Source organism: Podarcis muralis, chromosome 18, assembly GCF_964188315.1.
Source record: "Podarcis muralis chromosome 18, rPodMur119.hap1.1, whole genome shotgun sequence".
NCBI classification, from domain to species: domain Eukaryota; kingdom Metazoa; phylum Chordata; class Lepidosauria; order Squamata; family Lacertidae; genus Podarcis; species Podarcis muralis.
Window position 1 is genome coordinate 4748135 of NC_135672.1, and position 20011 is coordinate 4768145.

The 20011-nt window shown below is 49.9% G+C and overlaps 1 protein-coding gene across 1 annotated transcript in view; it reads left to right on the plus strand.

Annotated features, from left to right (window-relative positions):
- The first annotated feature begins 6 nt into the window (after positions 1-6).
- ABHD8 (abhydrolase domain containing 8) overlaps positions 7-20011 on the plus strand; it is a 31201-nt gene continuing 11196 nt past the window's right edge. Inside the window, exon 1 of the mRNA XM_028713732.2 lies at positions 7-266. The gene's annotated coding sequence lies outside the window, so the exon portion shown is untranslated. The remainder of the gene's footprint in view (positions 267-20011) is intronic.

Sequence of the window (20011 nt, forward strand, 5' to 3'; positions counted from 1 at the left end):
CGTTTGCAGAGGTGAATTTCTGAAGGCAGGGAGAAAACCTTGGGCTGAAATCCCTATAGCTCTCATCGGGGGGGGGGGGGGAGTGTCAGCTGGACAGAATCACAGCAGCAGAAAGGGGGTTGGTTTGGGGTGGGGTAAGGAGAAGGTTGCATGCGGTTCCCAGACATATTGAGCCTGCTCCTTCCTCCCTCCTCCTTCCTCCCTTCCTTCTCTTAACCATCTTTTGCCGTCTCGCGGAGCCTGATTGGTCCTTGCGGATAAATGAGGTGAGGATGCTCTGATTTCATATATGCGTTTATATTTTTTCGCACCAGTCCTTTGAGGAATGCGTTTCCAGGGAAGGGAAATGGAGGCGCGGGGAGGTAGTAATAGGGAGGTCTGTGCAAAGGGAAATGGCCAAGGCAAGGAGCCTGGGAGAAAGCAGCCGAAGAGATCAGGCAGGATTTGCAAAGCTTTAAGGAGCTTTGCAGGCGAGCCTTTCAGTTCTTGAAAGCATAGCAACAAGAAGGGCTTGTTTGCATGTCGGTTCGGTGGCACCGGAGGCACCGGGAAGGTTGTCCTCTGCGGGTTGCGCGCGGTTCTTGCTAAAAATAAGAATAATTAGGTGCGTTGCCATTTCAGCAGGAGGTTGCTGCAGCTGCTCAGGGATCCATTAAGGGAGGAGGGAATGACCCCCCCCAAGCTTCCAACGCATGCATTGGAAAGGGCAATATCCAAGCAAGGTCAGGATGCGTGCAGGAGGGCCTGGGATGGACGCTGGGCTCAATCTCTGTGTGTTTTTGCGGAGTCAGGCCCTTGTGCATCTTGGCTCAGTGTTGCTGCACTGACTGGCAGCCGCCCTCCGGGGCTTCAGGCAGAGGATCTTCCCGGCTGCCATATACAAACACATGTTCCAGTACTGTCTACACTGGCTGGCAGCAGTGGCTGTCTAGGATTTCAGACGGGGGTTCCCCCTCCCCCCAAGATTGGATCTGAAACCCACTTCATGCAAAGCTGATGGCCTACCCCAGAGCTCTGCCCTTCGCTTAAAAACAGATCAAGATTCTAGTCCTCATGGACTGAATTAAACAGAAAGCGGCCTTCTGCTGTTCCATCTAAGCTCATCACTGTCCACACTGACCGGCAGTGTCCCGCTGGGGTCTCTGGCCCTACCTGGATATGCTAAAGGTAAAGGGAGCCCCGACCATTAGGTCCAGTTGTGGCCGACTTTGGGGTTGCGGCGCTCATCTCGCTTTACTGGCCGAGGGAGTCGGCGTACAGCTTCCGGGTCATGTGGCCAGCATGACTAAGCCGCTTCTGGCGAACCAGAGCAGCACATGGAAATGCTGTTTACCTTCCCGCCGGAGTGGTACCTATTTATCTACTTGCACTTTGATGTGCTTTTGAACTGCTAGGTTGGCAGGAGCAGGGACCGAGCAACGGGAGCTCACCCCATCGTTGCGGGGATTCGAACTGCCGTCCTTCTGATCGGCAAGTCCTAGGCTCTGTGGTTTAACCCACAGCGCCACCCGCGTCCCGCCTGGATATGCTACCAGAGATTTAACCTATTCTGTGATCTCCCCCCCCCCAATTCAAAGGGGCTTCCTATCACCTAAGATGCTTTGCAATTCTGTGATTCTGCAAAATGGGCACAGCAAAGGCTTTGCGGGGAAGTGTGGCTTTGGCCTGTCACAGCCCCCCAAGAGGAATGGTGTCTTTGACAGCCGTGTTGCAGCCCCCTCCTCCCAAAAGGCCCCAGACAAACCCAGATTTATATGTTTAAAAGCAGTACATAAATATTTCAGCCAGGGTGATGTGGATTCTGTGCCAACATTTGAGAACCACACAATAATTGGCCTTGAGAAGAGAAATCACACCCTGGAGAATTTTAACTCTCCCAGTTTTCCTTACCCTCCCCCACTTTTTTTTTAATACCAAACACCCCAAGTTTCTAGACCTCAAGGCAGCCAGTACGCTTGAAGCCACGTAGTGCTGGCATTGGTTGGTGGGAACAGGGCGACTCACAATTGAGTGGAGCTCCAGTGCCATAATTCATGGAGGCTGGCAGAAATGGAATAAGTTGTGTGTATTTTGCAAGTACAAAAAATGCTTACAGCGGGCATCGTTTAGAGATATCTTTGTGGGGTTCAGATTTTGGTGAGTAGGGTTGGAATCCGATGCATTTAAATACAGAGTGCAGGGCAGCCCAATGGGAGACCTGTCAGTATTTAGGGGTGAACATTTACCTTTTTGGACCGGCCATATCCTGAAGTTTTAGAGTTGCTAAATTACGTTTATTTCCCGTGTTTGCACCTGTCTTGCAGGACTCCTGTTTATGGGTGAGGGATGGAAAATGGGAGAGAGTTGCTGAACTTGGTGCTCACTCTGTGCCCGAGTCACCTCCCCCTTTTCCAGAGGACTTTGGATCAAACTAGGTGTAACAGCAGAGCCTAGGGCTTGCTGATCAGAAGGTCAGTGGTTTGAATCCCCGCAATGACGGGGTGAGCTCCCGTTGCTCAGTCCCTGCTCCTGCCAACCTAGCAGTTCAAAAGCACGTCAAAGTGCAAGTAGATAAATAGGTACCGCTCCGGCGGGAAGGTAAACGGCGTTTCCGTGTGCTGCTCTGGTTCGCCAGAAGCGGCTTAGTCATGCTGGCCACATGACCCGGAAGCTGTACGCCGGCTCCCTCGGCCAATAAAGCGAGATGAGCGCTGCAACCCCAGAGTCAGCCACGACTGGACCTAATGGTCAGGGGTCCCTTTACCTTTACCTAGGTGTAACAGCAGCAGGCTTAACGTGCCACAGTTGCTAAAACTATATGAACTTGTTTGGGTTGAAAGCAGTGTTAGAAACTCAGATGAACAAAGAAACAAGGCTCCTTAAGGCTTAAAAAAAGGTTGCAATTGCCAAAACACAATGCCTAGTTGCGCTTTTGGGGAAAGATGGCTCTAAAGTCTTATTTTCCAAATGATGAACTGACTGTGCAGTATTCTCAGTTCAACATCTGGCTAGTTCAGAGGACAACCTTGGGCCAGGCTAAGAACTTTGAGATCTTAAAAGAAGAAAAGTCACTTGATCCAAAGACAGTCCGCATATTGTTGTTGTTGAGTCGTTTAGTCGTGTCCAACTCCTCGTGACCCCCTGGACCAGAGCACGCCAGGCACTCCTGTCTTCCACTGCCTCCTGCAGTTTGGTCAAACTCATGCTGGTAGCTTCGAGAACACTGTCCAACCATCTCGTCCTCCGTCGTCCCCTTCTCCTCGTGCCCTCCATCTTTCCCAACATCAGGGTCTTTTCCAGGGAGTCTTCTCTTCTCATGAGGTGGCCAAAGTCTTGGAGCCTCAGCTTCAGGATCTGTCCTTCCAGTGAGCACTCAGGGCTGATTTCCTTCAGAATGGAGAGGTTTGATCTTCTTGCAGTCCATGGGACTCTTGCATATCTATCAGCCTATTCCAACCTCTTTTTCGTAATGGTGACTCAGTCCATTCATAACATAGGAATATTCTTCCCAACTCTGAGCAGGGCAGTGGGGGAACTAAAGACAAGTGACAACAATTCACTATAATGCTGTTCACTGCTCCTTTCTCAGGCTGCACAGAAAAAGCATTTTGGTTGCTGAAATTCATTCCGATTGTGCAGATAAAATATATTGGAGAGAATTCTACAGGAGGGGGCATTGGTGTTTGAAAACAGTCCAGATCCAGGGATCCCTAGATGGGGGAGATGTCAGACGCCATTGTGGCACCCAGGCAACTTCACTTGGCAGATAAAAAGGTAAAGAGACCCCTGACCATTAGGTCCAGCCATGGCCGACTCTGGGTTGCGGCGCTCATCTTGCTTTATTGGCCGAGGGAGTCGGCGTACAGCTTCCGGGTCATGTGGCCAGCATGACTAAGCCACTTCTGGCGAACCAGAGCAGCGCACGGAAACACCATTTACCTTCCCGCTGGAGCGGTACCTATATATCTACTTGCATTTTGACGTGCTTTCGAACTGCGAGGTTGGCAGGAGCTGGGGCCGAGCAAAGGGAGCTCACCCGGTCGCGGGGATTCGAACCGCCGACCTTCTGATCAGCAAGTCCTAGGCTCTGCGGTTTAACCCACAGCGCCACCCGCGTCCCGTCACTTGGCTGATAGTAAGGTGCAAAATGTGCCTGGCTAATTTTGAACACTGGTTGAAAGTCCTGTTTGAGGACTTCCCTTAGGGCAGCGGTTCTCAACCGGTGGGTCCCCAGGCGTTGTTGGACTACAACTCCCATCATCCCTGAGCTCTGACCTTGCTAGCTGGGGTGATGGGAGTTGTAGTCCAACAACATCTGGGGACCCACAGGTTGAGAACCACTGCCTTAGGAGCATCTGCTTGGCTGCTGAGGGGACGGGACGCTGGACCATGGGACCACCCAGCTGCAGTGCTCTTCTTATGGAACCTCCAGTTCTAGGGGCAGTCTATCTTGATTCCTAGGTTCTTAGGGGCATTTGGCCACTGTGGGAACAGGATACTGGACTAGATGGGCCCCCTTTGGCCTGTTCCAGCCAACCCCTTAAGATGGAGTGGAATCTCCAGCTGGGACACAATCTTTTTGGGTGGGGGGCATTGTGACCCCCTTAATATCTGCCCCCTGATTCGTGGTGAGTTGGCAGAGCTGATGCCATCTGGCTCCTGTCAATACGCCTCCATTGGCTTAGGGTACAAGGCGTTTAACTGGTTTACCCTCCCACTGCCAACTGGAGCAGGGTAGGAATGTTGTCACCCCCTCTCTCGGATACAGACGTCATCCCAGCGATGTGGGCGGTGCTCCGAGAGCCACGTTGTTGTGCCTTGTGCTTCACACCCTCGCTTTCAGGGTCTGGGAGAAGGGTCGAGCAAAGGAGCCCTTTGCCCATGCTCATTGGTTTTGAAAGCAAGCTTCCAGCTGAAGGTGACAGCAGGGGCTTGTCGGTGGTAGCCCCAAACGAGCATATAAAATTCCTTGTACATTCTGTGCAGACTTTCGGCTAGAGGTAAAGGTAAAGGGACCCCTGACCATTAGGTCCAGTCGTGGCTGACTCTGAGGTTGCGGCGCTCATCTTGCTTTATTGGCCGAGGGAGCCGGCGTGCAGCTTCCGGGTCATGTGGCCAGCAGGACTAAGCCGCTTCTGGCGAGCCAGAGCAGCGCACGGAAACACCGTTTACCTTCCCGCTGGAGCGGTACCTATTTATCTACTTGCACTTTGATGTGCTTTTGAACTGCTGGGTGGGCAGGAGCAGGGACCGAGCAACGGGAGCTCACCCCGTTGTGGGGATTCGAACCGCAACCTTCTGATTGACAAGCCCTAGGCTCTGTGGTTTAACCCACAGCACCACCTGCATCCCATCTATCTATCATCTATCTATCTATCTATCTATCTATCTATCTATCTATCTATCTGTCTGTCTATCTATCTATCTATCATCTATCTATCTATCTATCTATCTATCTATCTATCTATCATCTATCTATCATCTATCTATCTAAATTCCCCACCCATCTGACTCGGTTGCTCCAGCCACTCTGGGTGGCAGGCAGCATATACAAAAAATAAAACAAAACCTTAACATTAAAAACCTCCCTATATAGGGCTGCCTTCATATGTTTTCCGCAGGTTGTACAGTTTCTTTTCCCCTTGACATTCGACGGGAGGGTGTCCTCATCAGTTCTATGCAGCTGTGATTTCCACAAATGTCCCTTGCCATCTTAAAGGCAGGGGGGGGCAGGGAAGTGTGCAAGGCTTTGAAACTCAGCGTCTATCATTATCTAACTGCATTGCTCTGCCTGTTCAGCATAAAACACACACACACATTCTTCCAGTCCACATTCCCAAGAGGGAGAAGCGCAGACAGACAGCGCATCTCCTTTGCGTGCACAAGGTCCCATAGTTCAATCCCTGGCTTTTCCAGATGAGACCAGGAGGAGGCGCCTTGCTTGGAAACTCTGGAGGGCAGCTGCCGGCCAGTGCAGACGATACTGAGCTCAGTGGGCTAATGAAGGGTCTGACTAAGCTAAGGTGTAAGGCAGCATCCCATGTCCCTAAAGAAATGGGATTGGAGGGAGAATTGGGCCCACTGAGCCTAGAGCTTGCCGATCAGAAGGTCGGCAGTTCGAATCCCCTGACGGTCAGGGGTCCCTTTACCTTTAGATAGATAAACAGACAGACAGAAGACAGACACACAGACAGACAGATAGATAGATAGATAGATAGATAGATAGATAGATAGATAGATATAGAGAAATAAATGTAATTTCTGCATTGCAGGGGGTTGGACTTGATGACACTTGGGGTCCCTTCCGACTCTACAGTTCTGTGATTCTATGATGCTACTCAAGGTAGACCCATTGCAATTATTATTATTATTAAATTTTCTACATCGCCCTTTATCAGTAGGTCTCAGGGTGGTTTGCAACATAAAATTACAATTAAAAAAATATCACAAACTGCAAAACAAAAATAAGAACCAACCCCCCCCCCCAATAATGTCCCCTTCCATGACAAATATAAAAGGACATCGGATGCCAACCAGCCAAAGGCCTGGATGGAAAGGAATGTTTTTGCCTGGCGCCTAAAGGTGTACAGTGGTGCCTCTGGTTATGAACTTAATTCCTTCTGGAATTCCTTCATGTTCTCAAGCTGAAACCGTTCGTAACCAGAGGTAAAGGTAAAGGGACCCCTGACCATTAGGTTCAGTCGTGACCGACTCTGGGGTTGTGGCGCTCATCTCGCTTTACTGGCCGAGGGAGCCGGGGTACAGCTTCCGGGTCATGTGGCCAGCATGACTAAGCCGCTTCTGGCGAACCAGAGCAGCTCATGGAAATGCCGTTTACCTTCCCGCTGGAACGGTACCTATTTATCTACTTGCAATTTGAGGTGCTTTCAAGCTGCTAGGTTGGTGGGAGCAGGGACTGAGCAATGGGAGCTCACCCCGATGCAGGGATTCGAACTGCTGACCTTCTGATCGGCAAGTCCAGAGGTACCACTGTATAATGAAGGCACCAGCCGAACCTCCCTGGGGAGAGCATCCCACAGGCGGGGAGTTGTAAGTTGGTTGTAGCACATGAGAACAGCCCTGAAGCACCTAGATCAGGCCACAGTCATGTGTGTGTGGGAGTCATGGAATCACAGAATTGTAGATTTGAGAGGATCCCTGAGGATCACCCAACTAGTCCTCATGCTTTTGCATAAACAGCTAATTTAATTGAGGGCACTGCCTTAGACCCTTAATCCATGTAGCTCAGTTTTGTCTACACTGGGAACAGCTCTCCAGTATTTCAGACTTGGGGGGTGGGATATCTCTCAGCCCTACCTGGGGATGCCTCCTGGGGATTGAGCTGCAAGAAAAGAGAGCATAATTGAAGAAGAGTCATCCTGGATCGGGCCCATCTCGTCCAACGTCCTCTCCTTACAGTGGCCACAGTGCTAGAAATTAGCCAGGCGCCAGGATATTTCCCCTCCATAACCCTGGAGTGATGCTGCTGCTGCCAGTCAGTGTGGACATTACTGGCACAGCATCAGGCAAGCATCTCGTGCTGCTATCCACCGGTGAGTGGGTGTGGTTTTCTCGTGTAAGGAAAGATTCCTAAAAGGTAGGGATATGCATCTACTGAATAAATAAAGATATATCAAAACCGACGTACCAAGACAGCCCTGTTTTGTTGGAGGTGTTCCCGCTTCTTTTGCTGAGTGGGGCCCTGGACACCTGCCCAAAAATCTTCCCCTGCCATATGCACACAGCAGCTGTTTATGCAGTCCTCTTTCTCTCCCTTTCCTTCTCTCTCTCTCTCTCTCTCTCTCTCTCTCTCTCTCTCTCTCCAGTCTGTGGAATGCAAGAGGAGGCAGGGCTCTGTGGTGGGGCAAGAGCGATGCACCCAACAAAATATCGGCCGCGGTGGAGGTTGGTGAGGGGGTGGGTGCACATAGCTGGCGTGATTTTTAACAAAGAAGGGAAGAAAACATTCTCCCCTCCTGCGGTTTTCCAGATAGTGGCATTCAAAAGCATTTCTGCCTCCGAGTCCGACTGTGGAGACACACAGGCAGACCAACAAACGAACATGTGTGCATTAGGGGATGCCCTGAAGTAGAGGACCTTATGCATTATATCTTGCGCTGCCCCTTATACAGTCAGACCTCAGGTTACAGCTGCTTCAGGTTGCGTTTTTTCGGGTTACGCCAACAATGGGGTTGTGGCGCTCATCTCGCGTTTTTGGCCGAGGGAGCCGGCGTACAGCTTCCGGGTCATGTGGCCAGCATGACTAAGCCGCCTCTGGCGAACCAGAGCAGCACAAGGAAACGCGTTTGCCTTCCCGCCGGAGCGGTACCTATTTATCTACTTGCACTTTGATGTGCTTTTGAACTGCTAGGTTGGCAGGAGCAGGGACCGAGCAACGGGAGCTCACCCCATCACAGGGATTCGAACAGCCAACCTTCTGATCGGCAAGCCCTAGGCTCTGTGGTTTAACCCACAGCGCCACCCGTGTCCCCAGAGACTACCTTACACTGTGTTTAAAACCAAAATCGCATTTGGGTGGAAACTGTTTCTCAGGCAGCTAGTCCTAGTCTTTATAACCCTGTACAGTGGTACCTCTGGTTACGTACTTAATTCGTTCTGGAGGTCTGTTCTCAACCTGAAACTGTTCTTAACCTGAAGCACCACTTTAGCTAATGGGGCCTCCCGCTGCCCCATTTCTGTACTCATCCTGAAGCAAAGTTCTTAACCTGAGATATTATTTCTGGGTTAGTGGAGTCTGTAACCTGAAGCGTATGAAACCTGAAGTGTATGTAACCCGAGGTACCACTGTACCTTCTTCCAGAAGGCAGAAGCTGAAAGAGATCATTTCCGGGGTGCGCACTGTCCTGCGCTATCTCTGCAGCTTTCTTATGGCACCTGGAAGCGTAGATTTGATCCAAGGTGGGAAGAGTGCGCCCAATTATTCTCTCCGCAGTCTTTACAACCCTGGACAGCATTGGTTTTTCCCCTGTGTGTGTTGCACACTAGTTACAAGCCCCATTCCTCTCTCGATATGGGTGGTGTTCAGAGAGCCATAATATCTGAGGTGTGGGCTTTTTGTGTGGGGGTGGTGGTGGTTGCTTTTGTCATTTGGGTGCTTGGAGGTGTGCGAGTTTCGCAAGGTGGGAATACCCAGCGGAGGTTCCAGAGTAGGTGGTAACACCCCATGGGGGGCAGTTTGTCTAGGCGGGGTGCTAAAAAGTAAGGTGTCAGCAGGGGAGGGGGCGTTTGTTGGCGGTGTAAAGGATTGTGTGAAAAGCTGGCATCACTGGATCAATTTCATCAATTTTGTTGAATTAATTAAACTTAAGTTTCAGTTGGATTTTGAGTAAGTGGGCAACTAATTGTCGCTGCTTTGAATGTTATTGTTTCTATGGTTCTGTATGTATGCTTTAGTTGAGATGATGATGATGATAATAATTTATTATTTATACCCTGCCCATCTTGCTGGGTTTCCCCAGCCACTCTGGGCGGCTTCCAACTGAATACAGTGGTGCCTCGCAAGACGAAATTAATTCGTTCCGCGAGTTTTTTCGTCTTGCGATTTTTTTTGTCTTGCGAAGCACGGTTTCGGAAAAGTTTTGGAAAAGCTTCAAAAATCACCAAAGTCTTCAAAAACCTCAAAAAAGGCTACCACACCGCGAGCTATGAGTTGCTCCTCGAAGTCAAGTCGCAACTGTATTAACGGTGTTAAGAAAAAGGAAACAAACTTGCAAGACGTTTCCGTCTTGCGAAGCAAGCCCATAGGGAAAATCGTCTTGCGAAGCAGCTCAAAAAACAAAAAACCCTTTCGTCTAGCAAGTTTTTTGTCTTGCGAGGCATTCGTCTTGCGAGGTACCACTGTATTAAAAACAATACAGCATCAGACATTAAAAAAGTCCCTAAACAGGGTCGCCTTCAGTTGTCTTTTAAAAGTAAAATAGTTGTTTATTGCCTTGACATCTCCTGGGAGGGCGTTCCACAGGGCAGGCGCCACCACCGAGAAGGCCCTCTGCCTGGTTCCCTGTAACCTCACTTCTCGCAGCAAGATTCCTTCATTGCAGACAGTGGACCCCCAGGGTCCTTCCCAACACTGCAAGCCGATGATTATTTTTCTAGGTGGGTCGTGCAAACTGCTATGATGATGATGATGATGAAAATTTATTATTTATACCCTGCCCATCTGGCTGGGTTCCCTAGCCACTCTGGGCGGCTTCTAACAAAATATTAAAATACGATAGTCTATCAAACATTGAAGTGTTTTAAATTTGTTGTTAGCTGCTCAGGTTGTTAGGAACCTGAGCCCGGTTTTTGAACCAGGAAGGGCGGGGTATAAATAAAAAATTATTATTATTATTATACAGTGGTGCCTCGCAAGACGAAAATAATCCGTTCCGCGAGTCTCTTCGTCTAGCGGTTTTTTCGTCTTGCGAAGCAACCCTATTAGCGGATTAGCGCTATTAGCGGCTTAGTAGCTATTAAAGGCTTAGCGGCTAAAAGGCTATATTAGCGGCTTAGCGGCTTAGAAAAAGGGGGGGGGGAGCGAAAAAAAATCGCAAGACTCGCAAGACGTTTTCGTCTTGCGAAGCAAGCCCATAGGGAAAATCGTCTTGTGAAGCAACTCAAAAACGGAAAACCCTTTCGTCTAGCGGGTTTTTCGTCTTGCGAGGCATTCGTCTTGCGGAGCACCACTGTAGTCTGAATATTTTTTTTATTGGGCATGGGGCACTGGGGATGAGATTGTGGAACCAAGATGGCAGGGCCCCCCCAAAAAAGTTTGGGTGTCAGTGATATGATCTGTCTCATCCCTCACTCAACAAACAAAACATCCCTCTGTCCCTTTATGGGTGTCATTCTCCGCCTTCCCTTCTCAACCACCAGCGCTCTTCTTTCCAAGCCGAAGTCCCGTTATATAAAATCCAGGCACGCTCAGCTTGAATTAGGTCAAGAGGAACTGTGGACGCCTCTCTTCACTTCTGTTCTCCTTCTAAAGATTCAAGCGATGGCGAAGGGATGTGAGCTTTTGGAAGGGGTGTGTGTGTGTTTGTGTGTTTGTGTTGTCCATAATTTGAATGCATCCCTCTTGGCAGCAGAGCTTGCCCCTGGCTGAAAGGGGAGATTCCTTTCCCAGAAGGATTACTCCCTTGGCCTCTTCCTAAAAGCTTTTAATCCTGCCTCTTTCTCTCTTTCTTTTAATTTGAAGGTGCAATTTTGCAAGCAGGAAACATAAAAGGTTTTTCAGGCAATTCTTTAGGTTCCACCCACTGTTTGTCGTATTCAGAGTTGAATATGGTCAAAATGGTCAAAGGCCTGGAGACGATGCCTTATGAGGAACGGCTAAGGGAGCTGGGCATGTTTAGCCTGGAGAAGAGGAGGTTAAGGGGTGATATGATAGCCATGTTCAAATATATGAAAGGATGTCACATAGAGGAGGGAGAAAGGTTGTTTTCTGCTGCTCCAGAGAAGCGGACACGGAGCAATGGATCCAAACTCCAAGAAAGAAGATTCCACCTAAACATTAGGAAGAACTTCCTGACAGTAAGAGCTGTTCGACAGTGGAATTTGCTGCCAAGGAGTGTGGTGGAGTCTCCTTCTTTGGAGGTCTTTAAGCAGAGGCTTGACAACCATATGTCAGGAGTGCTCTGATGGTGTTTCCTGCTTGGCAGGGGGTTGGACTCGATGGCCCTTGTGGTCTCCTCCAACTCTATGATTCTATGATTTCTATGAGTTCCGGCTGAAGCTCTAAATTTATCTTCAGTTTGCAGAATAATAATAATAATAATAGTAATAGTAATAGTAGTAGTAGTAGTAGTAGTAGTAGTAATAATAATAATAATAATAATAATTTATTTATATCCCGCCCTCCCCAGCCGAAGCCGGGCTCTGAGCAGCTAACAAGAACAATTATTATTATTATTATTAATATTCATTTCGTTTCTATACCTCATTATATTTTTAAGATAGGGAAAGGCTCTGCGGCAGAACAGCTGCTTTGCATGTAGAAGGTTCAGTCTCCCCTGGCATCTCAGAAAGACCCTTGTTTTGAAATTCTGCTGCTGCTGCCAGTCCGTGTGGACAGCACTGACCTCGAAGGCCGCTTCCTATTTAAATGGGTCATTGCTTTGCTTTCAAAGGGCAGGGCCGCAGCTCAGCTGAAGAGTGTCAGCTTTGCATGCCAAAGGTCCCACGTCCCCTCTCCCGAAGGCATCTCTAGGTAGGACTGGGAGAGATGCTGCCGGTCAGTGTGGACAGTACCAAGCCAGATGGAGCCCTATGGCCTGACTCAGTGCAAGGCTGTAGCCTTATTGGAGTTCACCGATTGGGTCCGCGTTGCTCCCGGACAGGAGGAAGGAAGTCAAATGACACCGGGGTTGGTTCAAAGAAAGAGTTTATTCTGCTCTCCGGATAGCAGAAGGCACTTGCGTGATCAAGTCCACAGCAAGTCCAAAGAAATTTCATGCAGTATATATATCCTCCAGGCACCCTCTCCCTCCTTCCCCAGGAATCCAACCACGTCAGCCTATGTACGCAGGTTGACATCACAGATGTTCCTGCTCCGGCACTCTTAACCATAAAAGGGTATCCCTTCCTGTACTTCTGACCATAAAAGGATCTTCCTCTTCCTACTCTTATCTTGGAGCAAGAGGTCACCATCTCCGAGAACACACTCTGTTCCCAGACTGGGTCTGTGCGTCTTTGTGGTCAAGACGTAAGATAAGGCACAGACACGTCTTCTCTGTTCTACTGGTACAGTCAAGGCCATCCTTGCCGTCACAAACTGATAAAGGAGAGGGCTCTGAGCACTTGTTTATACAGCTGGGTTTCGGCTCAAGAGCTCAAGTTAAAGCATTTTAGCTAAGGAAAAATAGGGATTTTGGTGCAGTTTCAAACTGCCTGCACAGTCAGTTTTGGGGTTTGGGAAACCCATTCCTTCAAGGCAACATACCTGCGTTGCACAGAAAGAGCTAGATATATGGGTGAATGGAAGTAGAACCTGGAGGCAGCTGTTTTGATGAAGGGTGCATTCATCGGCGTATGGAGGGTTCCAGTCTTAGAAATTAGCCGGGTGCCAGGCACGTTTTGCAACTGGTGCGGGTCCCTGCAGAGATTCCTGGATGCCAGGTGGGCGACTGGCATCTCCCTCTGGCTGCCCCCCCCTCCAGCTTCCTTAAGCAGGTCAACAGAAGAGCTTATCAGTTGCATTTATCTCCCATCTTTTTCTCCAAGGAGTCCATGGTCCACCCCCCTCCTCAGTTAATCCCACAACGACCCTGTGAGGTGGGCCAAGAGACTGGGACTGGGACTCCAAGGTCGCCCAGTGAGCTCCATGACTGAGTGGGGACTCGAACTCTGATCTCCCAGCTCCTCGTCCGACACTCTAACCACTACACCACCCTGCCTTCCTAGAGCCCTCCTGCTATGGGGCAGCTCTATAAATTAAGTAGGTAAATCAGTGGGGGGGGGGGAGAGCCAAATGTCCCTGAGAAAAGGATCTGAAATATTTTCCTAGAAGCCTGAATTTGTTTTTTTCTGGAATGTTTGATTTGATGTTTTAATGTGTTGAAAACCGCTTTGAGTTTTTTTCTTTAAAAGAGAAAGTGGTATAGAAATGAAACGATAAATAATGATGGTGATAACAAATTGCATCGTAAAAAAAAGAGAGGCGCCTAGACATCTTAACCTAGATTTAAGGCGCCAATTGGCAATGAAATTATATATCTGAGTTTCTAACGCTTGGAGACTCCCCCAATTTCTGCCTCGGTTTTTGTCCTCCTCCAAACTCGGACTCCACTTTGCATAAGAATGTTCCGGAATCTGTTTGGAACCTCGGAACTGCCTGCGCATGCGAGCGCCGCCAAGTTCCAAGGTATTGTCTGGGACAGAGGGACCCCTCAGAATTAGTCGCATTTGAAAGAAGGGAGAGAGAGAGAGAAAAGGAGAGTGGAGAGGTTTGCCGCCTCGGCTTTTGACAAAGCCTCTTTTGGAACAGATTTGAAATAAGTTCCCCTCCTCTGCGCCATGCCTGCAATTTGGCCACCGCCAACGCTTCCCCTGCAGAAAAAACGGGTCCCATTGGGAAAAGAGCCATTCATGGCCAGTTTCCTAGGAGACCACAGAACGCACCTCAGAGATGGCCACATCCTGCACCCGCAGCCGAGAACTGAGTGCAGAAGGTAGTCTTCATCAGCCGCGTAGAACCCCAAGAAATAGACACAGGCTCCTAACCCTAAAAAAAACAAAACCCTTCACCTCTCTTGTGGCACATTGTTAGGCTGTGGAACTCCCTCCCACCAACCTAGGTAAAGGTAAAGGGACCCCTGACCATTAGGTCCAGTCGCGGACGACTCTGGGGTTGCGGCGCTCATCTCGAGGGAGCCAGCATACAGCTTCCGGGTCATGTGGCCAACATGACTAGGCCGCTTCTGGGGAAACCAGAGCAGCACATGGAAACGCCGTTTACCTTCCCGCCAGAGCGGTACCTATTTATCTACTTGCACTTTGAGGTGCTTTCGAACTGCTAGGTGGGCAGGAGCAGGGACCAAGCAACGGGAGCTCACCCCATCACGGGGATTCGAACCGCCGACCTTCTGATCGGCAAGTCCTAGGCTCTGTGGTTTAACCCACAGCGCCACCCGCGTCCCTCCCACCAACCTAGATGTCTTTAAAAGAGGGTTTGTCTTGCTTTCCTCCCTCTGGAACCTGCAGTCAAGGGGTGGTGTGTGTTGTTTTTGCTTCGATTCTTAAATTATTTTTCTGTGTGTGTATGTGTGTCTTTTGATAAGCGGAAGCAGAAATGGTTCCTGCAGGCCAAAGCCTGCAATTTTGCTGTCCGCCTTTTCCCCATGTTTCACCCAAACCCATCCTTACTGGGTGGGTGGTGGAAAAGAGGGGAGGCAGTGGTGGCTTATGTAACACGGTGCCTTCTGGACTCAGAAGCAACGTTATGCAACCGGCTCTTAGTTCTCTGAGTCACTCAGATGGTGGTACCCGACTCCACCTTGGTTGCCATGGTGACCAGCATCTCTCTCTTTCTGTGCAATGTGTTTTCTTTCAACAAAGGTCCCCTGCATTTCTTCATCTTTCAGTCTTATTTTCTGCTCCGTGGAAGAAGGAGCCCTTGACACAGAAGGGTCGATAGCAGCACGCTGTAATTGGCAGCCATTTCCCCAGCTCCTCAACACGCAAATCGCTCCCTCCCTAAGTGACTTGTGGATTCGCAAGGATGGGAGATGGGGGCAGGGGGTCAGTCCTTTTGCAGATTTTGAACTAAAGGTTAATCTGGCGTGGGAGTATTGGGGAGGCCTTGTTTGATGGCTTCAGTGCTGCTTTTGGACCAAGGGCCACAATGCCCTGGTAGAAATCCATTGGGGGCCACGTTCCAGCAGTGGGGAGCGTTGGGAAGTGGTTGGTTGTGGGGCAAATTTGATTTAGTTCACACTGAAAGGTGGATCTGTCCAATCTGAACTTTCTGAAATGATACGCGGACAGAAAGTCATGTTTTGAAATTCACACATAATTCAATTTTGCGATGTAATCTTCTCCAGCCAGCCTGTTGATGCAAAAAATGCCTGTATTGTGGGAAATGGTGCATAAAATGTATATCAGTGCAAATAACATCAAAAACGTGCAGTACGTTGAGGAAAACTGCTTGCAAAAATGCGTTCATTAGAATAAATTCATATTTAAATGCTGATTTGAATTTTCACGAGGATTTGAAAGAGAGGTTTGGGTATTGCTGGAGAAAATGTGGAGGAATGAAGATTGAATAAATGAGAAACTGAGGCCACATCCACACCTTGCATTTAAAGCTTTATCATTCCACTTTAAACAGATACGGCGTTTCCCAAATAATTATGGGAACTGCAGTTTGTTAAGAAGGGTGCTGAGAGTTGTCCAATTCACCCCAGAGAGTTGTAATAACCCAAAGTGGTATAATCATCAATCCCTCTTCATAGGGAAACCTGAGAATTGTAGTTCTGTTAGAGATGAGCACCGCAACCCGAGTCGGCCATGACTGGACCTAATGGTCAGGGGCCCCTTTACCTTTACCTTTTAGGGATGTGGGTGGCGCTGTGGGTTAAACCACAGAGCCTAGGCTTGCCGATCAGAAGGTCGGCAGTTCGAATCCCCGCCACGGGGTGAGCTCCCGTTGCTCGGTCCCTGCTCCTGCCAACCTAGCAGTTCAAAAGCATGTCAAAGTGCAAGTAGATAAATAGGTACTGCTCCGGTGGGAAGGTAAACGGTGTTTCCATGAGCTGCTCTGGTTCGCCAGAAGCGGCTTAGTCCTGCTGGCCACATGACCCGGAAGCTGTACACCGGCTCCCTCGGCCGATAAAGCGAGATGAGCACCGCAACCCCAGAGTCAGCCATGACTGGACCTAATGGTCAGGGGTCCCTTTACCTTTTAGAGGAATAGGGGATCTCCTAACAACTCCCCGTAACAAACGACCGCTCTCAAAATTATTCGGAGGAAGGTCTGAGTGTTTAAAGAAATGCCCTCTATGGTATGAATGTGTCCTGAGAGAACCAAAACCAGCAGATCCTTGTGTTCCTGGATTGTGCATGAGAAAGGCGGAAGAGCGCCGCTGGGGTGATAAGTTGGCAATGTGGGTTTTCCCCCCGTGGGGCATATTGCCTGGCTTTTTCCAGTGTATCTGGTGCTTGTGAGATGGGGAAGTCCAGAGCGTTCTGTTCCACCTCCGCCCTTCTCCCTCCTCTGCTCAGCTCCGCTCGGCTTGCTTCTAATCATGTTGACTCTAATTAGTTAATTAAATAAGGAGGTCTCCTAGAAGTCTGGCCTCCCTACCATGTTTCGATGGGGGCCTCTGGGACTGTGTTCTCGCCACAGTTTGGCAAGGATCCCATGTCCACTCGATGATTAGCCAGTTTTTCCTTCCAGGGGGTGGGGACACAGCATTTTCTGGGAATGTTTTATATGGGGCAGGGAGAGAAGGGGTTGAAGGCTTGGTTGGTTGGCATCCATCTCTCCCCCAAGAGACAATGGAGCACCGTATTTTTCGCTCTATAGGACGCACCGGACCATAGGAGGGGGAGAACTGGGGAAAAAAATTCTCCCCCTCTCTGCTCAGCGCCCCTTCAGCGAAGCGGCAGGGGAAACGGAGCCCCTTCCATTTTTCCTCCTGCTTGGCTGAAGGGGCGCTGCGCAGAGAGGGGAAACTGTGCAGCGCCTCTCCGGTGAAGCGAAGCCTGGAGAGCAAGAGGGATTGGTGTGCACCGACCCCTCTCGCTCTCCAGGCTTTAGGCGGCTATCCGCAAGCCTTTGGAGCACGGAGGGAACTCCTGCTGCGCTCTGAAGGCTTGCGGATAGCTGCCTGAAGCCCCCGGATAGCAGCGGGAGTTCCCTGCGCTCCGGGGGCTTCAGGCGGCTTCAGCGAAAGCAATGTGAAGCCTCTGGAGCGTGGGGGGAGCTCTCCCTCTGCGCTTCGGAGGCTTCACGTTGCTATTGCTGAAGCCAAGGAGCCTGCATTCGCACCATAGGACGCATACACATTTCCCCTTCATTTTTGGAGGGGGAAAAGTGCGTCCTATAGAGCGAAAAATACGGTAGTCTGAATCCCAGAAGCCAGAACAGCAAGAGGGATTGCTGCTTTCGCTGCGCAGCGATCCCTCTTGCTGCTCCGGCTTCTGTGAAAGCAACGCAAAACCTTCTCAGGGCAGGGGGGACGTCCCCGAGGAGGCTTCGCTCGGCTATCCCAGAAACCAGAACAGCAAGAGGGATCGCTGCGCAGCAAAAGCAGCGATCCCTCTTGCTGTTCTGGCTTCTGAGATAGCTGCGCAGCCTGCATTCGCTCCATAAGACGCACACATATTTCCCCTTACTTTTTAGGAGGGGAAAAGTGAGTCTTATAGAGAGAAAAATACGGTACATCTCCAGAGGTGAAGTCAAACTGCTGCATTTGCAGCAGCAAAGTGACCTCTCTTGGGCCCAAGCCCGGGCAGTGTGGCTGGAGGCCCTGGGCTGACCAGACAACAGGCAGGGGCGGAGGAAGGGGAGTGCGGTGGATGCGGACCGCCCTAGGTGTCATCGCTGAGGGGGGTGACAAAATGCCAGGCGGCACTCACCGCGGGGCCTGCAGCGCACCCAAGCCACCGCAAATCCTCCCTCCTTAAGTGACTCGTGGATTTGCAAGGATGGGAGATGGGGTTGGGGGGTCAGTCCTTTTGCAGATTTTGAACTAAAGGTTAATCTGGCGTGGGAGTATTGGGTAGGCCTTGTTTGATGGCTTCAGCGCTGCTTTTGGAGCGAGGGCCACATTGCCCTGGTAGAAACCCTTTGGGGGCCACATTCCAGCAGAAGTGGTTGGTTGTGGGGCAAATTTGATTTAGTTTGCACTGAACGGTTGTTGTTGTTGTTTAGTCATGTCCGACTCTTCGTGACCCCCTGGACCAGAGCACGCCAGGCACTCCTGTCTTCCACTGCCTCCCGCAGTTTGGTCAAACTCATGCTGGTAGCTTCGAGAACACTATCCAACCATCTCGTCCTCTGTCGTCCCCTTCTCCTTGTGCCCTCCATCTTTCCCAGCATCAGGGTCTTTTCCAGGGAGTCTTCTCTTCTCATGAGGTGGCCAAAGTCTTGGAGCCTCAGCTTCAGGATCTGTCCTTCCAGTGAGCACTCAGGGCTGATTTCCTTCAGAATGGAGATGTTTGATCTTCTTGCAGTCCATGGGACTCTCAAGAGTCTCCTCCAGCACCATAATTCAAAAGCATCCATTCTTTGGCGACCAGCCTTCTTTATGGTCCAGCTCTCACTTCCATACATCACTACTGGCCATATATCACTACTGGCACTGAACGGTGGATCTGTCCAATTTGAACTTTCTGAAATGATACGAGAACGGAAAGTCATGCTTTGAAATTCACACGTAATTTGGTTTTGCGATGTCTCTCCTGGGAGAGACGCGGTGGCTTGGGCGTGCGCAGGCTCCCCGCTGCCCAAATGGTCCACCCGCTGCCTCCCCCCCAGCTGTAGGGCGGCTGAGTGGAAGGAGGCAGGCCCCTTCCTCCGCTGCTGACGACAAGACCCCCCTCTCGGCCTGGCCCAAAGAAAAGCAAAGCAAGACATTTGGCACCAGCTGGGCTGCAGGAGTTGCCAGAAGGAGGCAGACAAGGCATCATCCAACTGCCTTAGGGACTCCACTATGGATTTGTGGAGGGTCTACTCCTGAGCCTTTTCTTCTCCCAAAGATGTCCCACAGGGCAGTGGAGGTTTAGGGCCAGAGTTCTCCTTCTCCTAGATGGGCTTCCTTCCCAGATGGATGAGCCCCACCTGCCCTTCACTTCCCTTTATGGCATGGGCAGAAACCGCCTTCTTGACCATTGGGCCCACATTTGGCCTTCTTGGTGGTGGCACCCGCCCTGTGGAACGCCCTCCCACCAGATGTCAAAGAGAAAAACAACAACCAGACTTTTAGAAGACATCTGAAGACAGCCCTGTTCAGGGAAGCTTTTAATGTTTAACAGACCACTGTACATTAAAACTTTGTTGGAAGCCGCCCAGAGTGGCTGGGGAAACCCAGCCGGATGGGTGGGGTATAAATAATAAATTATTATTATTATTATTATTATTATTATTATTATTATTAGTCTCATCTGCTCCATCTGCCAGAGTGGGTCTTCACATGCCGGGGAAGCCCCTAACTCACTGAGGGTTTGAAACCCATCGACTCCCCTCACCTGATTTAGCTGACCAGTTGAAGTCATTTTTCTTTTCATGATCTAGGAGAATAAATTTTTTACGAAATAAATAAAAAAATAAGTACAGTGGTACCTCGGGTTACAGATGCTTCAGGTTACAGACTCTGCTAACCCAGAAATAGTACCTTGGGTTAAGAACTTTGCTTCAGGATGAGAACAGAAATCGCGTGGCGGCGGCAGCGTAAGGCCCCATTAGCTAAAGTGGTGCTTCAGGTTAAGAACAGTTTCAGGTTAAGAACGGACCTCCGGAACAGTTCTTAACCCGAGGTACCACTGTAAATAAACTTTCCAAAATGAATAGCAGATTACAGGTAATTTA